The sequence below is a fragment of the Schistocerca cancellata genome, chromosome 10 (genome assembly GCF_023864275.1).
Source record: "Schistocerca cancellata isolate TAMUIC-IGC-003103 chromosome 10, iqSchCanc2.1, whole genome shotgun sequence".
Lineage (NCBI taxonomy): Eukaryota > Metazoa > Arthropoda > Insecta > Orthoptera > Acrididae > Schistocerca > Schistocerca cancellata.
This window is the reverse complement of record NC_064635.1, coordinates 101,432,725-101,449,478: the sequence shown is the minus strand read 5'-3', so window position 1 is coordinate 101,449,478 and position 16,754 is coordinate 101,432,725. Positions and strand designations below refer to the sequence as shown.

Below are 16,754 nucleotides of genomic sequence, written 5' to 3'. Positions count from 1 at the left end.
TGGTCATTGCCTTACACTTTTAACTCTCCTTACTAGTGGCTCTCACCCACTTCCACTTTCTCTTTCTTTTTATTGCTCCACCCCTGGCACTGTCTCATTCACTCTTTTTCCTAGCACTGTTGTGTCACTGTCAACTATGTTCCATTGTCACTGTGTTCCTCTCTTTCTCTCTCACTACCATTGTCTCCTTCGCTCTTCCTATAACACAGCCACTGTCTACTATATTCCAATATTTATTACTTTTCCATCTCTTTGTCTTCTTCTCTCTCAGCATAAAAAAGTGTGAATATGTTTGCATGCCAAAATTTTTAAGAAATTTTTTTAAAAGTTCCCTTTTTTTCCGGCTGCAATAGGATACATAATGCTTATGGAAAGAAATGTCTTGGTAAGTAAAATTTAAATAATTTGCTTACGTGAAATTGAAATAACCCAAAGTAAATTTTACACACACACACACACACACACACACACACACACATATATATATATATATATATATATATATATATATATATATATATATATATATATATATATATATATATTTAAAAAGAAAGATGATGAGACTTACCAAACAAAAGCGCTGGCAGGTCGATAGACACACAAACAAACACAAACATACACACAAAAATCTAGCTTTCGCAACCAACGGTTGCCTCGTCAGGAAAGAGGGAAGGAGAAGGAAAGACAAAAGGATATGGGTTTTAAGGGAGAGGGTAAGGAGTCATTCCAATCCCGGGAGCGGAAAGACTTCCCTTAGGGGGAAAAAGGACAGGTATACACTCGCACACACACACATATCCATCCGCATATACACAGACATATTTAAAGACAAAGAGTTTGGGCAGAGATGTCAGTCGAGGCAGAAGTGCAGAGGCAAAGATGTTGCTGAATGACAGGTGAGGTATGAGTGGCGGCAACTTGAAATTAGCGGAGATTGAGGCCTGGTGGATAACGGGAAGAGAGGATATATTGAAGAGCAAGTTCCCATCTCCGGAGTTCGGATAGGTTGGTATTAGTAGGAAGTATCCAGATAACCCGGATGGTGTAACACTGCGCCAAGATGTGCTGGTCGTGCACCAAGGCATGTTTAGCCACAGGGTGATCCTCATTACCAACAAACACTGTCTGCCTGTGTCCGTTCATGCGAATGGACAGTTTGTTGCTGGTCATTCCCACATAGAATGCATCACAGTGTAGGCAGGTCAGTTGGTAGATCACGTGGGTGCTTTCACACGTGGCTCTGCCTGTGATTGTGTACACCTTCCGGTTTACAGGACTGGAGTAGGTGGTGGTGGGAGGGTGCATGGGACAGGTTTTACACCGGGGGCGGTTACAAGGGTAGGAGCCAGAGGGTAGGGAAGGTGGTTTGGGGATTTCATAGGGATGAACTAAGAGGTTACGAAGGTTAGGTGGACGGCGGAAAGACACTCTTGGTGGAGTGGGGAGGATTTCATGAAGGATGGATCTCATTTCAGGGCAGGATTTGAGGAAGTCGTATCCCTGCTGGAGAGCCACATTCAGAATCTGATCCAGTCCCGGAAAGTATCCTGTCACAAGTGGGGCACTTTTGTGGTTCTTCTGTGGGAGGTTCTGGGTTTGAGAGGATGAGGAAGTGGCTCTGGTTATTTGCTTCTGTACCAGGTCGGGAGGGTAGTTGCGGGATGCGAAAGCTGTTGTCAGGTTGTTGGTGTAATGCTTCAGGGATTCCGGACTGGAGCAGATTCGTTTGCCACGAAGACCTAGGCTGTAGGGAAGGGACCGTTTGATGTGGAATGGGTGGCAGCTGTTGTAATGGAGGTACTGTTGCTTGTTGGTGGGTTTGATGTGGACGGACGTGTGAAGCTGGCCATTGGACAGGTGAAGGTCAACATCAAGGAAAGTGGCATGGGATTTGGAGTAGGACCAGGTGAATCTGATGGAACCAAAGGAGTTGAGGTTGGAGAGGAAATTCTGGAGTTCTTCTTCACTGTGAGTCCAGATCATGAAGATGTCATCAATAAATCTGTACCAAACTTTGGGTTGGCAGGCCTGGGTAACCAAGAAGGCTTTCTCTAAGCGACCCATGAATAGGTTGGCGTACGAGGGGGCCATCCTGGTACCCATGGCTGTTCCCTTTAATTGTTGGTATGTCTGGTTTTCAAAAGTGAAGAAGTTGTGGGTCAGGATGAAGCTGGCTAAGGTAATGAGGAAAGAGGTTTTAGGTAGGGTGGCAGGTGATCGGCGTGAAAGGAAGTGCTCCATCGCAGCGAGGCCCTGGACGTGCGGGATATTTGTGTATAAGGAAGTGGCATCAATGGTGACAAGGATGGTTTCTGGGGGTAACGGACTGGGTAAGGATTCCAGGCGTTCGAGAAAGTGGTTGGTGTCTTTGATGAAGGATGGGAGACTGCATGTAATGGGTTGAAGGTGTTGATCCACGTAGGCAGAGATACGTTCTGTGGGGGCTTGGTAACCAACTACAATGGGGCGGCCGGGATGATTGGGTTTGTGAATTTTAGGAAGAAGGTAGAAGGTAGGGGTGCGGGGTGTCGGTGGGGTCAGGAGGTTGATGGAGTCAGGTGAAAGGTTTTGTAGGGGGCCTAAGGTTCTGAGGATTCCTTGAAGCTCTGCCTGGACATCAGGAATGGGATTACCTTGGCAAACTTTGTATGTGGTGTTGTCTGAAAGCTGACGCAGTCCCTCAGCCACATACTCCCGACGATCAAGTACCACGGTCGTGGAACCCTTGTCCGCCGGAAGAATGACGATGGACCGGTCAGCCTTCAGATCACGGATAGCCTGGGCTTCAGCAGTGGTGATGTTTGGAGTAGGATTAAGGTTTTTTAAGAAGGATTGAGAGGCAAGGCTGGAAGTCAGAAATTCCTGGAAGGTTTGGAGAGGGTGATTTTGAGGAAGAGGAGGTGGGTCCCGCTGTGACGGAGGACGGAACTGTTCCAGGCAGGGTTCAATTTGGATAGTGTCTTGGGGAGTTGGATCATTAGGGGTAGGATTAGGATCATTTTTCTTCGTGGCAAAGTGATACTTCCAGCAGAGAGTACGAGTGTAGGACAGTAAATCTTTGACGAGGGCTGTTTGGTTGAATCTGGGAGTGGGGCTGAAGGTGAGGCCTTTGGATAGGACAGAGGTTTCGGATTGGGAGAGAGGTTTGGAGGAAAGGTTAACTACTGAATTAGGGTGTTGTGGTGCCAGATTGTGTTGATCGGAATTTTGAGGTTTTGGAGGGAGTGGAGCTGGAAGTGGGAGATTGAGTAGATGGGAGAGACTGGGTTTGTGTGCAATGAGAGGTGGTTGAGGTTTGCTGGAAAGGTTGTGAAAGGTGAGTGAGTTGCCTTTCCGGAGGTGGGAAACCAGGAGATTGGATAGTTTTTTGAGGTGAAGGGTGGCATGCTGTTCTAATTTGCGGTTGGCCTGTAGGAGGATGCTCTGAACAGCCGGTGTGGATGTGGGAGAGGAAAGACTGAGGACTTTTATTAAGGATAGGAGTTGGTGGGTGTGTTCATTGGCTGATTTGATGTGTAGGTGAAGGATTACGTAGGTGAGGGCAATGGATTGTTCAGTTTGGAACTGGTATAGGGACTGATGGAAAGAAGGGTTACAGCCAGAGATGGGAACTTTAAATGTGAGGCCTTTGGGGGTAATGCCAAATGTCAGACAAGCTTGAGAAAATAAAATATGGGAGTGTAATCTGGCTAGGGCGAAGGCATGTTTGCGGAGGGAATGTAAATAAAACTTAATGGGGTCGTTGTGGGGGTGGTGTGAGGGTGACTCTCTGCTGGAAGTATCACTTTGCCACGAAGAACAATGATCCTAATCCTACCCCTAATGATCCAACTCCCCAAGACACTATCCAAATTGAACCCTGCCTGGAACAGTTCCGTCCTCCGTCACAGCGGGACCCACCTCCTCTTCCTCAAAATCACCCTCTCCAAACCTTCCAGGAATTTCTGACTTCCAGCCTTGCCTCTCAATCCTTCTTAAAAAACCTTAATCCTACTCCAAACATCACCACTGCTGAAGCCCAGGCTATCCGTGATCTGAAGGCTGACCGGTCCATCGTCATTCTTCCGGCGGACAAGGGTTCCACGACCGTGGTACTTGATCGTCGGGAGTATGTGGCTGAGGGACTGCGTCAGCTTTCAGACAACACCACATACAAAGTTTGCCAAGGTAATCCCATTCCTGATGTCCAGGCAGAGCTTCAAGGAATCCTCAGAACCTTAGGCCCCCTACAAAACCTTTCACCTGACTCCATCAACCTCCTGACCCCACCGACACCCCGCACCCCTACCTTCTACCTTCTTCCTAAAATTCACAAACCCAATCATCCCGGCCGCCCCATTGTAGCTGGTTACCAAGCCCCCACAGAACGTATCTCTGCCTACGTGGATCAACACCTTCAACCCATTACATGCAGTCTCCCATCCTTCATCAAAGACACCAACCACTTTCTCGAACGCCTGGAATCCTTACCCAGTCCGTTACCCCCAGAAACCATCCTTGTCACCATTGATGCCACTTCCTTATACACAAATATCCCGCACGTCCAGGGCCCCGCTGCGATGGAGCACTTCCTTTCACGCCGATCACCTGCCACCCTACCTAAAACCTCTTTCCTCATTACCTTAGCCAGCTTCATCCTGACCCACAACTTCTTCACTTTTGAAAACCAGACATACCAACAATTAAAGGGAACAGCCATGGGTACCAGGATGGCCCCCTCGTACGCCAACCTATTCATGGGTCGCTTAGAGGAAGCCTTCTTGGTTACCCAGGCCTGCCAACCCAAAGTTTGGTACAGATTTATTGATGACATCTTCATGATCTGGACTCACAGTGAAGAAGATCACCCTGTGGCTAAACATGCCTTGGTGCACGGCCAGCACATTTTGGCACAGTGTTACACCATCCGGGTTCTCTGGATACTTCCCACTAACACCGACCTGTCAGAACTCTGGAGATGGGAACTTGCCCTTCAGCATATGCTCTCTTCTCGTTATCCACCAGGCCTCAATCTCCGCTAATTTCTAATTTCAATTTGCCGCTGCTCATACCTCACCTGTCTTTCAACAACATCTTTGCCTCTGTACTTCCGCCTCGACTGACATCTCTGCCCAAACTCTTTGCCTTTACAAATGTCTGCTTGTGTCTGTGTATGTGCGGATGGATGTGTGTGTGTGTGTGTGTGTGTGTGTGTGTGTGTGCGCGCGCGCGCGCGCGAGTGTATACCTGTCCTTTTTTCCCCCTAAGGTAAGTCTTTCCGCTCCCAGAATTGGAATGACTCCTTACCCTCTCCCTTGGAGTAGGACCAGGTGAATCTGATGGAACCAAAAGAGTTGAGGTTGGAGAGGAAATTCTGGAGTAGTTCTTCACTGTGAGTCCAGATCATGAAGATGTCATCAATAAATCTGTACCAAACTTTGGGTTGGCAGGCTTGGGCAACCAAGAAGGATTCCTCTAAGCAACCCATAAATAGGTTGGCATACGAGGGGGCCATCCTGGCACCCATGGCTGTTCACACACACACATATCCATCCACACATATACAGACACAAGCAATACATGTGTCTGTATATGTGTGGATGGATATGTGTGTGTGTGTGTGTGTGTGTGTGTGTGTGTGTGTGTGTGTGTGTGTGCGCGAGTGTATACCCGTCCTTTATTCCCCCTAAGGTAAGTCTTTCCGCTCCCGGGATTGGAATGTCTCCTTACCCTCTCCCTTAAAACCCACATCCTTTCGTCTTTCCCTCTCCTTCCCCCTTTCTTGACGAAGCAACCGTTGGTTGCGAAAGCTAGAATTCGGTGTGTATGTTTGTGGGTCTATCGATGTGCCAGCGCTATCGTTTGGTAAGTCACATCATCTTTGTTTTTAGATATATTTCCCACGTGGAATGTTTCCCTCTATCTTTCCTGACGAGGCAACCGTTGGTTGCGAAAGCTAGAATTTTGTGTGTACGTTTGTGTGTCTATCGACCTGCCAGCGCTTTTGTTTGGTAAGTCTCATCATCTTTCTTTTTAAATATATATATATACCAAATGAAAGTGCTGGCAGGTCGACAGACACACAAACGAACACAAACATACACACAAAATTCAAGCTTTCGCAACAAACTGTTGCTTCATCAGGAAAGAGGGAAGGAGAGGGAAAGACGAAAGGATGTGGGTTTTAAGGGAGAGGGTAAGGAGTCATTCCAGTCCCGGGAGCGGAAAGACTTACCTTAGGGAGAAAAAAGGACGGGTACACACTCGCGCACACACACACATATCCATCCACACATATACAGACACAAGCAGACATATTTAAAGACAAAGAGTTTGGGCAGAGATGTCAGTCGAGGCAGAAGTGCAGAGGCAAAGATGTTGCTGAATGACAGGTGAGGTATGAGTGGCGGCAACTTGAAATTAGCGGAGATTGAGGCCTGGTGGATAACGGGAAGAGAGGATATATTGAAGAGCAAGTTCCCATCTCCGGAGTTCGGATAGGTTGGTATTAGTAGGAAGTATCCAGATAACCCGGACGGTGTAACACTGCGCCAAGATGTGCTGGTCGTGCACCAAGGCATGTTTAGCCACAGGGTGATCCTCATTACCAACAAACACTGTCTGCCTGTGTCCATTCATGCGAATGGACAGTTTGTTGCTGGTCATTCCCACATAGAATGCATCACAGTGTAGGCAGGTCAGTTGGTAGATCACGTGGGTGCTTTCACACGTGGCTCTGCCTTTGATTGTGTACACCTTCCGGTTTACAGGACTGGAGTAGGTGGTGGTGGGAGGGTGCATGGGACAGGTTTTACACCGGGGGCGGTTACAAGGGTAGGAGCCAGAGGGTAGGGAAGGTGGTTTGGGGATTTCATAGGGATGAACTAAGAGGTTACGAAGGTTAGGTGGACGGCGGAAAGACACTCTTGGTGGAGTGGGGAGGATTTCATGAAGGATGGATCTCATTTCAGGGCAGGATTTGAGGAAGTCGTATCCCTGCTGGAGAGCCACATTCAGAATCTGATCCAGTCCCGGAAAGTATCCTGTCACAAGTGGGGCACTTTTGTGGTTCTTCTGTGGGAGGTTCTGGGTTTGAGAGGATGAGGAAGTGGCTCTGGTTATTTGCTTCTGTACCAGGTCGGGAGGGTAGTTGCGGGATGCGAAAGCTGTTGTCAGGTTGTTGGTGTAATGCTTCAGGGATTCCGGACTGGAGCAGATTCGTTTGCCACGAAGACCTAGGCTGTAGGGAAGGGACCGTTTGATGTGGAATGGGTGGCAGCTGTTGTAATGGAGGTACTGTTGCTTGTTGGTGGGTTTGATGTGGACGGACGTGTGAAGCTGGCCATTGGACAGGTGAAGGTCAACATCAAGGAAAGTGGCATGGGATTTGGAGTAGGACCAGGTGAATCTGATGGAACCAAAGGAGTTGAGGTTGGAGAGGAAATTCTGGAGTTCTTCTTCACTGTGAGTCCAGATCATGAAGATGTCATCAATAAATCTGTACCAAACTTTGGGTTGGCAGGCCTGGGTAACCAAGAAGGCTTCCTCTAAGCGACCCATGAATAGGTTGGCGTACGAGGGGGCCATCCTGGTACCCATGGCTGTTCCCTTTAATTGTTGGTATGTCTGGTTTTCAAAAGTGAAGAAGTTGTGGGTCAGGATGAAGCTGGCTAAGGTAATGAGGAAAGAGGTTTTAGGTAGGGTGGCAGGTGATCGGCGTGAAAGGAAGTGCTCCATCGCAGCGAGGCCCTGGACGTGCGGGATATTTGTGTATAAGGAAGTGGCATCAATGGTGACAAGGATGGTTTCTGGGGGTAACGGACTGGGTAAGGATTCCAGGCGTTCGAGAAAGTGGTTGGTGTCTTTGATGAAGGATGGGAGACTGCATGTAATGGGTTGAAGGTGTTGATCCACGTAGGCAGAGATACGTTCTGTGGGGGCTTGGTAACCAGCTACAATGGGGCGGCCGGGATGATTGGGTTTGTGAATTTTAGGAAGAAGGTAGAAGGTAGGGGTGCGGGGTGTCGGTGGGGTCAGGAGGTTGATGGAGTCAGGTGAAAGGTTTTGTAGGGGGCCTAAGGTTCTGAGGATTCCTTGAAGCTCTGCCTGGACATCAGGAATGGGATTACCTTGGCAAACTTTGTATGTGGTGTTGTCTGAAAGCTGACGCAGTCCCTCAGCCACATACTCCCGACGATCAAGTACCACGGTCGTGGAACCCTTGTCCGCCGGAAGAATGACGATGGACCGGTCAGCCTTCAGATCACGGATAGCCTGGGCTTCAGCAGTGGTGATGTTTGGAGTAGGATTAAGGTTTTTTAAGAAGGATTGAGAGGCAAGGCTGGAAGTCAGAAATTCCTGGAAGGTTTGGAGAGGGTGATTTTGAGGAAGAGGAAGTGGGTCCCGCTGTGGCGGAGGACGGAACTGTTCCAGGCAGGGTTCAATTTGGATAGTGTCTTGGGGAGTTGGATCATTAGGGGTAGGATTAGGATCATTTTTCTTCGTGGCAAAGTGATACTTCCAGCAGAGAGTACGAGTGTAGGACAGTAAATCTTTGACGAGGGCTGTTTGGTTGAATCTGGGAGTGGGGCTGAAGGTGAGGCCTTTGGATAGGACAGAGGTTTCGGATTGGGAGAGAGGTTTGGAGGAAAGGTTAACTACTGAATTAGGGTGTTGTGGTGCCAGATTGTGTTGATCGGAATTTTGAGGTTTTGGGGGGAGTGGAGCTGGAAGTGGGAGATTGAGTAGATGGGAGAGACTGGGTTTGTGTGCAATGAGAGGTGGTTGAGGTTTGCTGGAAAGGTTGTGAAAGGTGAGTGAGTTGCCTTTCCGGAGGTGGGAAACCAGGAGATTGGATAGTTTTTTGAGGTGAAGGGTGGCATGCTGTTCTAATTTGCGGTTGGCCTGTAGGAGGATGCTCTGAACAGCCGGTGTGGATGTGGGAGAGGAAAGACTGAGGACTTTTATTAAGGATAGGAGTTGGTGGGTGTGTTCATTGGCTGATTTGATGTGTAGGTGAAGGATTACGTAGGTGAGGGCAATGGATTGTTCAGTTTGGAACTGGTATAGGGACTGATGGAAAGAAGGGTTACAGCCAGAGATGGGAACTTTAAATGTGAGGCCTTTGGGGGTAATGCCAAATGTCAGACAAGCTTGAGAAAATAAAATATGGGAGTGTAATCTGGCTAGGGCGAAGGCATGTTTGCGGAGGGAATGTAAATAAAACTTAATGGGGTCGTTGTGGGGATGGTGTGAGGGTGACTCTCTGCTGGAAGTATCACTTTGCCACGAAGAACAATGATCCTAATCCTACCCCTAATGATCCAACTCCCCAAGACACTATCCAAATTGAACCCTGCCTGGAACAGTTCCGTCCTCCGTCACAGCGGGACCCACCTCCTCTTCCTCAAAATCACCCTCTCCAAACCTTCCAGGAATTTCTGACTTCCAGCCTTGCCTCTCAATCCTTCTTAAAAAACCTTAATCCTACTCCAAACATCACCACTGCTGAAGCCCAGGCTATCCGTGATCTGAAGGCTGACCGGTCCATCGTCATTCTTCCAGCGGACAAGGGTTCCACGACCGTGGTACTTGATCGTCGGGAGTATGTGGCTGAGGGACTGCGTCAGCTTTCAGACAACACCACATACAAAGTTTGCCAAGGTAATCCCATTCCTGATGTCCAGGCAGAGCTTCAAGGAATCCTCAGAACCTTAGGCCCCCTACAAAACCTTTCACCTGACTCCATCAACCTCCTGACCCCACCGACACCCCGCACCCCTACCTTCTACCTTCTTCCTAAAATTCACAAACCCAATCATCCCGGCCGCCCCATTGTAGCTGGTTACCAAGCCCCCACAGAACGTATCTCTGCCTACGTGGATCAACACCTTCAACCCATTACATGCAGTCTCCCATCCTTCATCAAAGACACCAACCACTTTCTCGAACGCCTGGAATCCTTACCCAGTCCGTTACCCCCAGAAACCATCCTTGTCACCATTGATGCCACTTCCTTATACACAAATATCCCGCACGTCCAGGGCCTCGCTGCGATGGAGCACTTCCTTTCACGCCGATCACCTGCCACCCTACCTAAAACTTCTTTCCTCATTACCTTAGCCAGCTTCATCCTGACCCACAACTTCTTCACTTTTGAAAACCAGACATACCAACAATTAAAGGGAACAGCCATGGGTACCAGGATGGCCCCCTCGTACGCCAACCTATTCATGGGTCGCTTAGAGGAAGCCTTCTTGGTTACCCAGGCCTGCCAACCCAAAGTTTGGTACAGATTTATTGATGACATCTTCATGATCTGGACTCACAGTGAAGAAGATCACCCTGTGGCTAAACATGCCTTGGTGCACGGCCAGCACATTTTGGCACAGTGTTACACCATCCGGGTTCTCTGGATACTTCCCACTAACACCAACCTGTCAGAACTCTGGAGATGGGAACTTGCCCTTCAGCATATGCTCTCTTCTCGTTATCCACCAGGCCTCAATCTCCGCTAATTTCTAATTTCAATTTGCCGCTGCTCATACCTCACCTGTCTTTCAACAACATCTTTGCCTCTGTACTTCCGCCTCGACTGACATCTCTGCCCAAACTCTTTGCCTTTACAAATGTCTGCTTGTGTCTGTGTATGTGCGGATGGATGTGTGTGTGTGTGTGTGTGTGTGTGTGTGTGTGTGTGTGTGCGCGCGCGCGCGCGCGCGAGTGTATACCTGTCCTTTTTTCCCCCTAAGGTAAGTCTTTCCGCTCCCAGAATTGGAATGACTCCTTACCCTCTCCCTTGGAGTAGGACCAGGTGAATCTGATGGAACCAAAAGAGTTGAGGTTGGAGAGGAAATTCTGGAGTAGTTCTTCACTGTGAGTCCAGATCATGAAGATGTCATCAATAAATCTGTACCAAACTTTGGGTTGGCAGGCTTGGGTAACCAAGAAGGATTCCTCTAAGCAACCCATAAATAGGTTGGCATACGAGGGGGCCATCCTGGCACCCATGGCTGTTCACACACACACATATCCATCCACACATATACAGACACAAGCAATACATGTGTCTGTATATGTGTGGATGGATATGTGTGTGTGTGTGTGTGTGTGTGTGTGTGTGTGTGTGTGTGTGTGTGCGCGAGTGTATACCCGTCCTTTATTCCCCCTAAGGTAAGTCTTTCCGCTCCCGGGATTGGAATGTCTCCTTACCCTCTCCCTTAAAACCCACATCCTTTCGTCTTTCCCTCTCCTTCCCCCTTTCTTGACGAAGCAACCGTTGGTTGCGAAAGCTAGAATTCGGTGTGTATGTTTGTGGGTCTATCGATGTGCCAGCGCTATCGTTTGGTAAGTCACATCATCTTTGTTTTTAGATATATTTCCCACGTGGAATGTTTCCCTCTATCTTTCCTGACGAGGCAACCGTTGGTTGCGAAAGCTAGAATTTTGTGTGTACGTTTGTGTGTCTATCGACCTGCCAGCGCTTTTGTTTGGTAAGTCTCATCATCTTTGTTTTTAGGTATATTTTTCCTACGTGGAATGTTTCCTTCTATTATAACCATATATATATATATATATATATATATATATATATATATATATATATATATATATATATATATATATATATATATATATACCAAATGAAAGTGCTGGCAGGTCGACAGACACACAAACGAACACAAACATACACACAAAATTCAAGCTTTCGCAACAAACTGTTGCCTCATCAGGAAAGAGGGAAGGAGAGGGAAAGACGAAAGGATGTGGGTTTTAAGGGAGAGGGTAAGGAGTCATTCCAGTCCCGGGAGCGGAAAGACTTACCTTAGGGAGAAAAAAGGACGGGTACACACTCGCACACACACACATATCCATCCACACATATACAGACACAAGCAGACATATTTAAAGACAAAGAGTTTGGGCAGAGATGTCAGTCGAGGCAGAAGTGCAGAGGCAAAGATGTTGCTGAATGACAGGTGAGGTATGAGTGGCGGCAACTTGAAATTAGCGGAGATTGAGGCCTGGTGGATAACGGGAAGAGAGGATATATTGAAGAGCAAGTTCCCATCTCCGGAGTTCGGATAGGTTGGTATTAGTAGGAAGTATCCAGATAACCCGGACGGTGTAACACTGCGCCAAGATGTGCTGGTCGTGCACCAAGGCATGTTTAGCCACAGGGTGTTTCTCATTACCAACAAACACTGTCTGCCTGTGTCCATTCATGCGAATGGACAGTTTGTTGCTGGTCATTCCCACATAGAATGCATCACAGTGTAGGCAGGTCAGTTGGTAGATCACGTGGGTGCTTTCACACGTGGCTCTGCCTTTGATTGTGTACACCTTCCGGTTTACAGGACTGGAGTAGGTGGTGGTGGGAGGGTGCATGGGACAGGTTTTACACCGGGGGCGGTTACAAGGGTAGGAGCCAGAGGGTAGGGAAGGTGGTTTGGGGATTTCATAGGGATGAACTAAGAGGTTACGAAGGTTAGGTGGACGGCGGAAAGACACTCTTGGTGGAGTGGGGAGGATTTCATGAAGGATGGATCTCATTTCAGGGCAGGATTTGAGGAAGTCGTATCCCTGCTGGAGAGCCACATTCAGAATCTGATCCAGTCCCGGAAAGTATCCTGTCACAAGTGGGGCACTTTTGTGGTTCTTCTGTGGGAGGTTCTGGGTTTGAGAGGATGAGGAAGTGGCTCTGGTTATTTGCTTCTGTACCAGGTCGGGAGGGTAGTTGCGGGATGCGAAAGCTGTTGTCAGGTTGTTGGTGTAATGCTTCAGGGATTCCGGACTGGAGCAGATTCGTTTGCCAAGAAGACCTAGGCTGTAGGGAAGGGACCGTTTGATGTGGAATGGGTGGCAGCTGTCTTAATGGAGGTACTGTTTCTTGTTGGTGGGTTTGATGTGGACGGACGTGTGAAGCTGGCCATTGGACAGGTGAAGGTCAACATCAAGGAAAGTGGCATGGGATTTGGAGTAGGACCAGGTGAACCTGATGGATCCAAAGGAGTTGAGGTTGGAGAGGAAATTCTGGAGTTCTTCTTCACTGTGAGTCCAGATCATGAAGATGTCATCAATAAATCTGTACCAAACTTTGGGTTGGCAGGCCTGGGTAACCAAGAAGGCTTCCTCTAAGCGACCCATGAATAGGTTGGCGTACGAGGGGGCCATCCTGGTACCCATGGCTGTTCCCTTTAATTGTTGGTATGTCTGGTTTTCAAAAGTGAAGAAGTTGTGGGTCAGGATGAAGGTAATGAGGAAAGAGGTTTTAGGTAGGGTGGCAGATGATCGGCGTGAAAGGAAGTGCACCATCGCAGCGAGGCCCTGGACGTGCGGGATATTTGTGTATAAGGAAGTGGCATCAATGGTGACAAGGATGGTTTCTGGGGGTAACGGACTGGGTAAGGATTCCAGGCATTCGAGAAAGTGGTTGGTGTCTTTGATGAAGGATGGGAGACTGCATGTAATATTTTTATTTTCATTTTCCTTTTGGCCTCATGTTACACTTTCCACCTTCTAACACTATGTCACCCTCACACCATCCCCACAACGACCCCATTAAGTTTTATTTACATTCCCTCCGCAAACATGCCTTCGCCCTAGCCAGATTACACTCCCATATTTTATTTTCTCAAGCTTGTCTGACATTTGGCATTACCCCCAAAGGCCTCACATTTAAAGTTCCCATCTCTGGCTGTAACCCTTCTTTCCATCAGTCCCTATACCAGTTCCAAACTGAACAATCCATTGCCCTCACCTACGTAATCCTTCACCTACACATCAAATCAGCCAATGAACACACCCACCAACTCCTATCCTTAATAAAAGTCCTCAGTCTTTCCTCTCCCACATCCACACCGGCTGTTCAGAGCATCCTCCTACAGGCCAACCGCAAATTAGAACAGCATGCCACCCTCCACCTCAAAAAACTATCCAATCTCCTGGTTTCCCACCTCCGGAAAGGCAACTCACTCACCCTTCACAACCTTTCCAGCAACCTCAACCTCCTCTCATTGCACACAGACCCAGTCTCTCCCATAATCTCCCACTTCCAGCTCCACTCCCCCCAAAACCTCAAAATTCCAATCAACACAATCTGGAACCACAACACCCTAATTCAATAGTTAACCTTTCCTCCAAACCTCTCTCCCAATCCGAAACCTCTGTCCTATCCAAAGGCCTCACCTTCAGCCCCACTCCCAGATTCAACCAAACAGCCCTTGTCAAAGATTTACTGTCCTACACCCGTACTCTCTGCTGGAAATATCACTTTGCCACGAAGAAAAATGATCCTAATCCTACTCTTAATGATCCAACTCCCCAAGACACTATCCAAATTGAACCCTGCCTGGAACAGTTCCGTCCTCCGTCACAGCGGGACCCACTTCCTCTTCCTCAAAATCACCCTCTCCAAACTTTTCAGGAATTTCTGACTTCCAGCCTTGCCTCTCAATCCTTCTTAAAAAACCTTAATCCTACTCCCAACATCACCACTGCTGAAGCCCAGGCTATCCGTGATCTGAAGGCTGACCGGTCCATCGTCATTCTTCCGGCAGACAAGGGTTCCACGAACGTGGTACTTGATCGTCGGGAGTATGTGGCTGAGGTACTGCGTCAGCTTTCAGACAACACTACTTACAAAGTTTGCCAAGGTAATCCCATTCCTGACGTCCAGGCGGAGCTTCAAGGAATCCTTAGAACCTTAGGCCCTCTACAAAACCTTTCACCTGACTCCATCAACCTCCTGACCCCACCAACACCCCACACCCCTACCTTCCCTTATCATGGGTCGCTTAAAGGAAGCCTTCTTGGTTACCCAGGCCTGCCAACCCAAAGTTTGGTACAGATGTATTGATGACATTTTCATGATCTGGACTCACAGTGAAGAACTACTCCAGAATTTCCTCTCCAACCTCAACTCCTTTGGTTCCATCAGATTCACCTGGTCCTACTCCAAATCCCATGCCACATTCCTTGATGTTGACCTCCACCTGTCCAATGGCCAGCTTCACACGTTCGTCCACATCAAACCCACCAACAAGAAACAGTACCTCCATTATGACAGCTTCCACCCATTCCACATCAAACGGTCCCTTCCCTACAGCCTAGGTCTTCGTGGCAAACAAATCTGCTCCAGTCCGGAATCCCTGAACCATTACAACAACAACCTGAAAACAGCTTTTGCACCCGTAACTACCCTCCCGACCTGGTACAGAACAAATAACCAGAGCCACTTCCTCATCTCCTCAAACCCAGAACCTCCCACAGAAGAACCCCAAAAGTGCCCCACTTGTGACAGGATACTTTCCGGGACTGGATCAGACACTGAATGTAGCTCTCCAGCAGGGATACGACTTCCTCAAATCCTGCCCCGAAATGAGATCCATCCTTCATGAAATCCTCCCCACTCCACCAAGAGTGTCTTTCCGCCGTCCACCTAACCTTCGTAACCTCTTAGTTCATCCCTATGAAATCCCCAAACCACCTTCCCTACCCTCTGGCTCCTACGCTTGTAACCGCCCCCGATGTAAAACCTGTCCCATGCACCCTCCCACCACCACCTACTCCAGTCCTGTAACCTGGAAGGTGTACACGATCAAAGGCAGAGCCACGTGTGAAAGCACCCACGTGATTTACCAACTGACCTGCCTACACTGTGAAGCTTTCTATGTGGGAATGACCAGCAACAAACTGTCCATTCGCATGAATGGACACAGGCAGACAGTGTTTGTTGGTAATGAGGATCACCCTGTGGCTAAACATGCCTTGGTGCACGGCCAGCACATCTTGGCACAGTGTTACACCGTCCGGGTTCTCTGGATACTTCCCACTAACACCAACCTGTCAGAACTCCGGAGATGGGAACTTGCCCTTCAGCATATCCTCTCTTCTCATTATCAGCAGGCCTCAATCTCCGCTAATTTCTAACTTCAGTTTGCCCCGCTCATACCTCACCTGTCTTTCAACAACATCTTTGCCTCTGTACTTCCGTCCCGACTGACATCTCTGCCCAAACTCTTTGCCTTTACAAATGTCTGCTTGTGTCTGTGTATGTGCGGATGGATATGTGTGTGTGTGCGCGTGAGTATATACCTGTCCTTTTTTCCCCCTAAGGTAAGTCTTTCCGCTCCCATGATTGGAATGACTCCTTACCCTCTCCCTTAAAACCCACATCCTTTCGTCTTTCCCTCTTTCCTGACGAAGCAATCGTGGTTGCGAAAGCTTGAATTTTGTGTGTGTGTGTGTGTGTGTGTGTTTGTTTGTGTATCTATCACCTTCCAGCACTTTCGTAGATGATGTATCTAGAACGAAATTTTCACTCGACAGCGCAGTGTGTGCTGATATGAAACTTCCTGGCAGATTAAAACTGTGTGCCGGACCGAGACTCGAACTCGGGACCTTTGCCTTTTGCGGGCAAGTGCTCTACCAACTGAGCTACCCAAGCACGACTCACGCCCCGTCCTCACAGCTTTACTTCTGCCATTATCTCGTCTCCTACCTTCCAAACTTTACAGAAGCTCTCCTGCGAACCTTGCAGAACTAGCACTCCTGAAAGAAAGGATATTGCGGATACATGGCTTAGCCACAACCTGATTTGCTTCATTTGCCTAAGCATGAGGAAGTGTGTTATTCGTATTGTAGGATGATAGTAACACTAAGACGATCCTTCTGTTGGGTGTACAAATGATCACTAGCCCAAAGGCTATTCAAAACAATTGACCCTGCCATTTTATCACCAATGGAAACAGAAGTATGCACACTGGAAATCC

General features: G+C 48.3%; 1 protein-coding gene and 1 non-coding gene across 3 annotated transcripts in view; one reads left to right on the top strand and one right to left on the bottom strand.

Moving 5' to 3' along the window:
- Positions 1-16,754, top strand: part of LOC126106855 (nuclear RNA export factor 1-like) — a 164,029-nt gene that overhangs the window by 141,583 nt on the left and 5,692 nt on the right. The window lies entirely within an intron of this gene.
- On the bottom strand, positions 16,356-16,430 carry Trnal-caa (transfer RNA leucine (anticodon CAA)). Its single transcript has one exon. It is a non-coding gene; the product is annotated as a tRNA-Leu (tRNA).